The sequence below is a fragment of the Echinops telfairi genome, unplaced genomic scaffold (assembly GCF_000313985.2).
Source record: "Echinops telfairi isolate 266 unplaced genomic scaffold, ASM31398v2 ScPeMD7_7418;HRSCAF=8456, whole genome shotgun sequence".
NCBI lineage: Eukaryota > Metazoa > Chordata > Mammalia > Afrosoricida > Tenrecidae > Echinops > Echinops telfairi.
In genome coordinates, this window is record NW_022111318.1 from 508,105 (window position 1) to 516,549 (window position 8,445).

The 8,445-nt window shown below is 38.4% G+C and overlaps 1 pseudogene; it reads right to left on the minus strand.

Annotated features, from left to right (window-relative positions):
* Positions 1-1,168: 1,168 nt before the first annotated feature.
* LOC105979914 lies at positions 1,169-1,582 on the minus strand (annotated as a pseudogene).
* Positions 1,583-8,445: the final 6,863 nt, after the last annotated feature.

Consider the following 8,445-nt stretch of genomic DNA (forward strand, 5'->3'; position numbering starts at 1 on the left):
TAGAAGTTCGTCTACAGGTATCTAGATGATCAAATGTGCGAGGAAATATGTGGTTTTAGTGATTGGCTGAGTCTCAGAAAATGCTCCTAGACCCCTTTTTACCTTTGCATCTATGTTTTCAAATTATTCCATAGAACCTATAGTCAACCAAAATCCTGTTACCTAGAGCCATCCGTACAAAGGAAGTCAACTACTGCAAAAGGAGGTCAACCAGAATCCTGTCACCTTCCGCTTTGTAACTGTTATCTAATTGAGTATACTTCAATGTACCCCCCACTCAATCAAGGTTTTTATCTTTATTAACTTCTGTAACACATAGCTATTTGGATAGAGCACTTTGTCAAAAACTAGTTTTTTAATGGCAAATATTGTAAAAGGTCCAGAAAACTTTGCCACACTGTGGTAGTTACATAATTTCATGTCAACTTTTAGATTCATAAAAGTGTAGGGGTGGTATTCAACCTGTCAATCAGATCACAGCCTGATGGTGCCTCCTTGTGGGTGTGGCCTTCTCATAAGGAGGTTCCTGGGAACCTTCCCCTCTCTCTTTGCCTTCCCCTTCCTGCTGCCTGACCCTGATTGCTGCCAGAGCCCTGTGATGCGGCCACCACCATTAAATCCACATGACGTTGCACCCGCTGGCCCGTGAATATCCCTGCATGCTGCATCACTGCATATGGCTGTGTGAATCTGAAGAGGGACCTAAGGACTTCTACTGGACTTACGGATTTGCATTGGACTGGGCTGGGATGTCTTCTTGATCTACAACTACTTCTTGATATGAAGTTCTTTCTTACACATCTATGAGTGTAACTGCATTTGTGTTGCTAGTCAACCCGGCCTAACACCCACGCTAAAGGAAACGTGGTTTGATGGTTACCATGAGTGGAAGGGGAATTCACTGGCAAGAGGGTAAAACCAAAAAAAACCTCTACTATCAAGTTGATTACACCCCACAGGGACCCTCTGGAGCAAAATAGAACAAGTCCTGTGGGTTTCGGCGGCTGTAAAATATATCTATTTTAAGGTTTAGCATTTATTTGTTTCTCAGCCCTCCTCCCACCACCCAACGTCTCATCCCGGTCCTTTTCCCAGTTCCTTTTCCCAGTCTAATAATGCATGTAGCAATTAGACAAAGGGATTGGGGTGGGGGTGGGGATGTGGTATTTTAATCAAGTAAGATGTAGAATTGCAGCTTCTGGAAGAACCACTTGTTTTTACCTGTCTTGTACCCCTCCTCTAATTTGACCTTGGCCCCTGACAGGTCTTGAGTTTAAGAGCAGAATCTCTGCAAACATCTTTGTTGATGACAACTTTGTCCAAGGGAATGTCACGGAATACCCTGTGGTCATGAGGTGATGACAGTTATAAGCCTTCACAAAAGATTGAATCTTTGGCCTCTTGGCAATTTTCTTCTTGCCCATGGCACCTGTCACTTTGCAGGACTATAGTCAATTCCAGCCACCAGAACATGGATTTAGGGGTAGTCTGAGGTACCATCATCAAGGTTCTTCATAATGACTGCTTTGCATCCAGACTAATGTCTGACCAGGACCAGCACCACCTTCCTGGATTTCATGAACTGTCCATTTTGATGGCAACCTCCCATGCCAACTGCAGAAAGTGAGGCTATTAATATGAGAACAGAAAACCTCATCTTTCACCCAAATAGTGGCTAGAGGGCTCAAACTGTTGTAGACATGTATTAACTTGGGTGAAGGGGAAGGTAATATACAATAAGGGGGAAGTCAGCAGAAAAGGATGGAGACAGGGGAAGACACACGGAAGAGCGTTGAAGGCAATAGCAGTAAAGGTTGTTATGTGCACAATCCTGCAGTAACATTGATATACATGTTGATGCATGGATAGAAATGCAGGTTGGATGGGTGTGAAATAATATATGTAGTCTTGACGGAGAATATTTGTACATGTGTATTTACCATTGATGACAATCTATCCATAAATATGATGTAGCACACATGAGCAGAGTTATGAAATCTTAGACATACTCAAACACCTTGAGGGAATGAGTTACTGGCCTGGCAGTAGGGGACACCGAGTTCAATTTGACACCAATGTCAGATATAGACTGGTATAACCCCTGAGAGTATACCCTTTATTTACCCTTCAGGTCTGGAAATGAAGTCATACTTTTGGTTCAATTTTCAGTCAAGCAAAAGTTAGATCTATTAAAGGGAAAATAACACTATGGAGGTGAGCACGATTCAGAATCAAAACAGCAGCATTTACTCAAGCACAAAGTTCAGAAGGGTAAGAAATAAGGAGGAATGACAACAGGGAACAAAAGGGAAAAGGGAAATAAATTATATTATTTTATATTCCGGGGATTGAAGTTAGTGGCATGAAACAAAATGTGTATAAATTACTGAATGGAAAACTGATTTGCTTTCTAACCTTTCACTCAATTAACAATAAAAAGTTTTAAAAAATATATCTTTACATATTAAATATGGATAGAAACAGCTTTCCTCTTTTTCTGACAGAACAAGTGTGTGGTGACTTCTATGTAAACACAGAAGTGAGTATATTAATATGTTTATGTATCTAAAAATTCATGTTTAATAATAAAAATTGAACACATTTCTTAAAAATAAGATAATAGAGTTGTATTTAAGGAGACATGATACAGAACAGTCAGATAGCTGTGTACCAATGACAAGGAAGCATCTGCTGCAAAATTGGAGGGAGTGTCACTTGAACTTTGACTGAAATGAAAAATTACAAATACTAAACTAATGATAAATAACTATAGTTTTTCTAAATAGATATTTTTAGTGTAGTTAGGAACAACTTGATTCTATTATTCTCTTCTATTTGGATATCTTGTATAATTTTTATATAATGTCTTTTCAAATATCAATGTCATTCTTTTAAGAGTCATATAATATACCATATCATAAATAGAAATATACATACAGCTATCTAATGTGGGTACATATGAATATATCTACATACTACACAGACATTACACATATAAACATTCACACTCATGTTCACAGTAAGGTCCTTGTACAGAAACAAAATTGGCAACCAATTCTGCTTGAGTACAGTGCTTAGAAAACAAGGAAATTGACTGTTAAATATTGGTTAGAGTTACAAGATATCAGTTAAAAACAATCAAGTTCATCAGATAGTCCAAATGCTTTTTAAAAGCCTGTGAATTTATAAACTGTCTTAATTCCTTTAAAAACATGAGCCCTGGTGGGGCCGTGGTCTAGGTGTTGGAATAGTAACAGCATGAGTCAGACTTGACTATGGAAGAGGGTTCTTTAATTCTGTAATGATGGCCATTTTAGCCCTAATTATTGCACTTTTAAAAAACAAACTAGTGAAAGGATTTTTGTGTTGTTTTTTCTTTACCCCTTTTCTCACTTGCTGCCTAGTTGTCAGAGGTGACCAGACAAGACAAAGGAAACAGTTCATCTCAGCTTGTGGTAACAGCAAATTCCCCTAGTAAGGCCTGCACATGAAGTCAAAATTGGCCCAGAATAAGTCTAGTTATGCACAGAACATAACTGCATGCATTTTAACAAGCAATAAAAGAGATAAATTAATAATGGAATATAAACATCTTCATGCCCAACCAGATGCCATCATTGGTCTTACAATTTTTATTTATTTCTTCTCAGCAAATGTTTGGGAACAAATCAGAGACTTGAGTCAGAAATTATACAGCTCCTGATCAGTGTCTGAAAGCTAGATACATTCTCCCTTCTGTAGAGATCACCAATATATGGAAGGTGAGAAAAGGCTGAAAAACCAAATCCATCTCTGCTTACCAAGATGGGATTTCTCTGTCCTTCAAGCACTGGTCAACTCACAATTCATCTTTGCTGTGGAACAGGCAGCTGTACATTTTCCATACAAATTCCAACTGACCACTGCTAATTTGCATCCTTTCCTTCTAATCTAGCTACCCCTGTTCCTCTATGGTTAGTTGAAGAGCAGCTGAGAGCAGACTGCTTCCCTATGAATGCATAATTGGTCATTGATAGACAAACAGGCATTCACTCTACCTGACCTAAGAGAGGGGGAAAAAAATCCCTGACCATCCTCTCAGATATGCATGTTGGTCAAGGTAATCTCCATATAATTTATAAGGTCTTAAATATAAAAATAATGATGCCTTCAGTTAGCATCCTGGCAGATAATAATACTACAACATTTTATTTGAGGAGCCAGTACAAACTTCTCCCAATAAAACTGCAAACAGAAACTGTGAACATTGGCCCCAGATTCTCTTAGGAAAAGGCTGTCATTATGCTCCATTACAGTTAAAGCTATGTACTCACCTCCTGGATGGCATCCAATCACATAGCACTTTTCCTTCCTTCTTGCTCCCTTTTACTTTTTTTTTTCTTTCTGTGAAAACATGTTCTTTCGATGACTAGACAGTGGTTTATAGTAAAGAAAAAGACTGCAAATAAGCCAGGGCTATGTGTGTTGGAAGGAATGGAGCTTGTTGTTGTTGTTGTTGTTTTGTTTGCTTGCTTGCTTTTTTCTGAATCACCAATAACAAGAAATTTCTTTGTAATCAACTTATTTATAATGTGGCATGCCATATTAGTAAGGACACTAGTTTAATGTGTAACTCAGAGGTTCCAGAACGTACCAAAGAGCACAAATTAGATGAGAGGTGACTGCAAAAGGAAATGTGAAGGTATTTATCTGGGTCAAGAACATAGCTTAAAGGTGTCAAATGTGCTCCAGATTTGTCTCCTCTATTTGAGCTTTTGTTTCAATATAAGGAACCCCGGTGGTACAATAATTAGGCACTGGTAGCCAAAAATCAGAGGTTTGAACTCATCCAAGAGCTCTGCAAGAAAAAAGATCTGACAATTCACTCATGTAATGAGTTACAGTCTAAAAAGTCATATGGGGCACTTCTACCCTATCCTATAAGCCACTTTCTGCCTCTTCCTTTTATTTTGGTGCATTTAATCCATTTATACTCAGTGTTATTATTGACAGTTATGAATTGAGTGCTGCAATTTTATTACACTTTGTGGGGTGTTAGCATTTTGCTTCTCCTCTTCATTTCTGTACTGAATATTTTGGGTTGTTTTCTGACATCGATTTTCATTTCCTGTTGTTTGTCGTTTATGTGCTTAATGTGTCCTTTTAATTTTCTTCATTATTTTGGTGAAAAGATTTATACATGTTCTTTGTGATTATTCCAAGAAATTCACCTTTATCTTCCAAAGCTTAAAATAGCCCATTGTATTTTAAAAGTGCCTTGACATCACTTGACAAATCTGCTGCAAAATACATCATTAGAGTGTTTAAAAGTAAACATGGCATTCTGAGGACTACAGTACAGCTGACTGAAACCATGATACAGTCAATATCTCCATATGCATGTGAAAGCTGGACAATGAATATGGAAACCCAAAGAAGAACCTTTGAATTATGGTGTTGCAAAAGAATATTGATTATACCATGGTGTGTTAGTTACATAATCTGTTGTCAATTTGAGAGGATTAAGAATGAAGAGGTGGAATCTAGCCTGTCAATCAGGTCATAGCTTGATGATCTCATTTGGAGGAGCTGAGGAGATAAATAGTTTGCTGCAGGTGGGACACATGCTCACTCCCTGTGAGGCATGCCTGCTGACAAGACACATGGAGGTACACTAGTGCCCTGAGCTGGAGGAACCATATGGAGACCCCTACCAGTGTTGAGATGCCTCTACTGCCACTGAATCTACAAGACTTCCCACCCACTGGCCTGTGATCGCCATGCATTTGGCATCATTGCATGTGTTTCCTGAGTCTGAAGAGGACTTTATTGATTGGTATCAGACATATGGGCTAATATCCAACTTATGAACTTGATCTGGACTGGACTGGAATGTTTTCTCAATATTCAATTGTTCTTGTATATAAAGTTCTTTCTGAGAAACATATGAGGGTCCATGAATTTGTTTCCCTAGTCAACCAGGACTAACACATTATGGTACCTGTGGGCAGCCTGAAATGCTTGCTAGTTGACCACCTGGATGCACTTGCTATGTAGAAGTGAGAGAAATGCAGCAATAAATAAATGCTGCAAAAATAAAGATGGGTTGAGTCTGGCCACTGACACCCATGGACCTGGTTTACAAGAACTAGAGGAGAAGATGAGAGCAGGTTGACTGGTCTGAAGTTCATGACCAGCACAAGGGGGCTAGAGTTGTTGAGAATTTGTGACAGGGTCCATCGTCTAAAGGCAAGGTGATCAATGGGCACCCTGGTGAGGCTAAGTGAGGCAGCTCATGTTGAGTTGACCAGAACCTGACCAGATGAAGAGAAGATATTTGAGCCTGTGAACTGGCACATATTGCTGCAGACTTAATGGATGGCCTGCCATGATTTGACTTTGCTTATCGATGCAGATTTCACAGGGTTCCAACAGAAACCTTCATTTGTTCGAAGATTCTTCATGTCAAAGAATATGATAGTCTCCTCAGAGCACTGGGTTGATGTAAGTGGGCAGTATAGAAATTGGATACCCCAATTGGGGAGGATAAAGGCATGAAGTGCCTGGCTTCCAAATTTACATAGGTGCTGGAATATAGTCATAGGATTATAGGATTAAGGTGTAGGTGTTACTTAACTGCAATTGTGAGGCATAGGATATTTTTCTTTTGTTCACTTATAGAATGTTATGTTTAAATGAGAGTGGCACATTTTTTAATTGCCACCTGATAAAACATTTTAGTTTTATCCTGTTAGGTACAGATATGATTTTATTATTGTTTATTTGAAATTTTTATATGGCTAAAGTGTTGTATGAAAGTGTCAAATTGACAAGGGGTGGTCTGTGGTAGTTATATAATCTGTTGTCAATTTGACAGGATTAAGAGTGAAGGGCTGGAGTTTAGCCTGTCAAATCAGGTCACAGCTTGATGATCTCATTTGGAGGCACTAAGGAGATAAATAGCTCATTGGAGGCGGGACACATGCTCACTGTCTTGGAGACTCTTTACTGACAAGGCACAATCCCTGCAAGACATTCTTGTTGACAAGCCACATGGAGACAGGCTGATGGCAGCCAGCGCCTCAGAGATGGATAAGCTATGTGGAGAGCACTGCCAGTGCTGAGATGCTTACAATGCCACTGGATCCACAAGGCTTCCCACTCACTGGCCTGTGATCGTCCTGCATCCAGCATCATTGCATGTGCTTTATGAGTCTGAAGAGGAATTTACAGATTGGTATCAGACATATGGGCTAATATCAGATTTATGGCCTTGATCTGGACTGGGCTGGGATGTTTTCTCAATATTCAATTGTTCTTGTATATAAAGCTCTTTCTTATGCACATATGAATGTCTCTGGATTTGTTTCTCCAGCCTACCCAGACGAACACACATGGGATGCTAGAAGAACAAACTATCTGTCTTGGAACAAGTATAGCCAGAATGTGCCTTAGAAGTGAAGATGATATGATTTCAACTTACTTGTTTTGGATAGGTTTTCAAGAGGAACCAATACCAGGAGAAGAATATTATGCTTAGTAAAGTAGAGGCTTGGATAATAAGAAGAAGAATCTTAATTAGATTAAATGACATAGGGGCTGTATCAATGGATTCAAACATGGCAGTGATTTTGATGATTACATAGCACAGAGAAGTGTTTCATTCTGTCATACAGAGTTACCATGAGTCATAAATGACAGCACTGAATTCATACATATAAATAACCACAGTGAATGTATATGGATTAAATGCACCAGTAAAGAAGCAGAAGCCAAGAGTGAGAGTGATAAACTAGCTACACACAAACACACACAAAGCAGACAAACAAAAACCCTGTGACCTATCAATATGTTGCCTACAGGAGGCACACTTTAGACATGAAGACATAAATAGGTTAAAAACTAAAGAGTGGAAAAATTATATATAAATTAATTTGTAATCAGATTAAGGCAGTAGTGGCAGTAATCATTTTTAATAAAATAGACTTTAAGTCAATAAAGCATGATAATAGATAAAGAAGGGCAGTATATAATGATTAAAGGTCAATTAACCAACACATAACAACTACCAATATTTATGCACCCAATGAGAAAGCTCGAATAAGCAGAGGAGGCTTTAAAAAGCTTATCGGACTTTTCAAAGTATCAAAAGTATATTTTCAAAAACATGCTTCTTATTTTAATGCCCTCCTTGCTTTATTATGACATGTATTAATCTGGTAGGTATGATTCTGCTGCTCTTAATAAATATTATTGAAAAATTTGCCTTATCACCAACTTCCATTTTTGTGTGAATAGTGTCCAGTTATTTAAGAGTTTAATCTGCGCAAGTCAATAATTCATGTATTTTTTATCAATTTATTGGGGCTCATAAAATTCATCACAATACATAGATCAATTGTGTAAAGCACATCTATGCATTTGTTGCCCTCATTATTCCCAAAATTCGCTTTCTTCTTGGGTTCC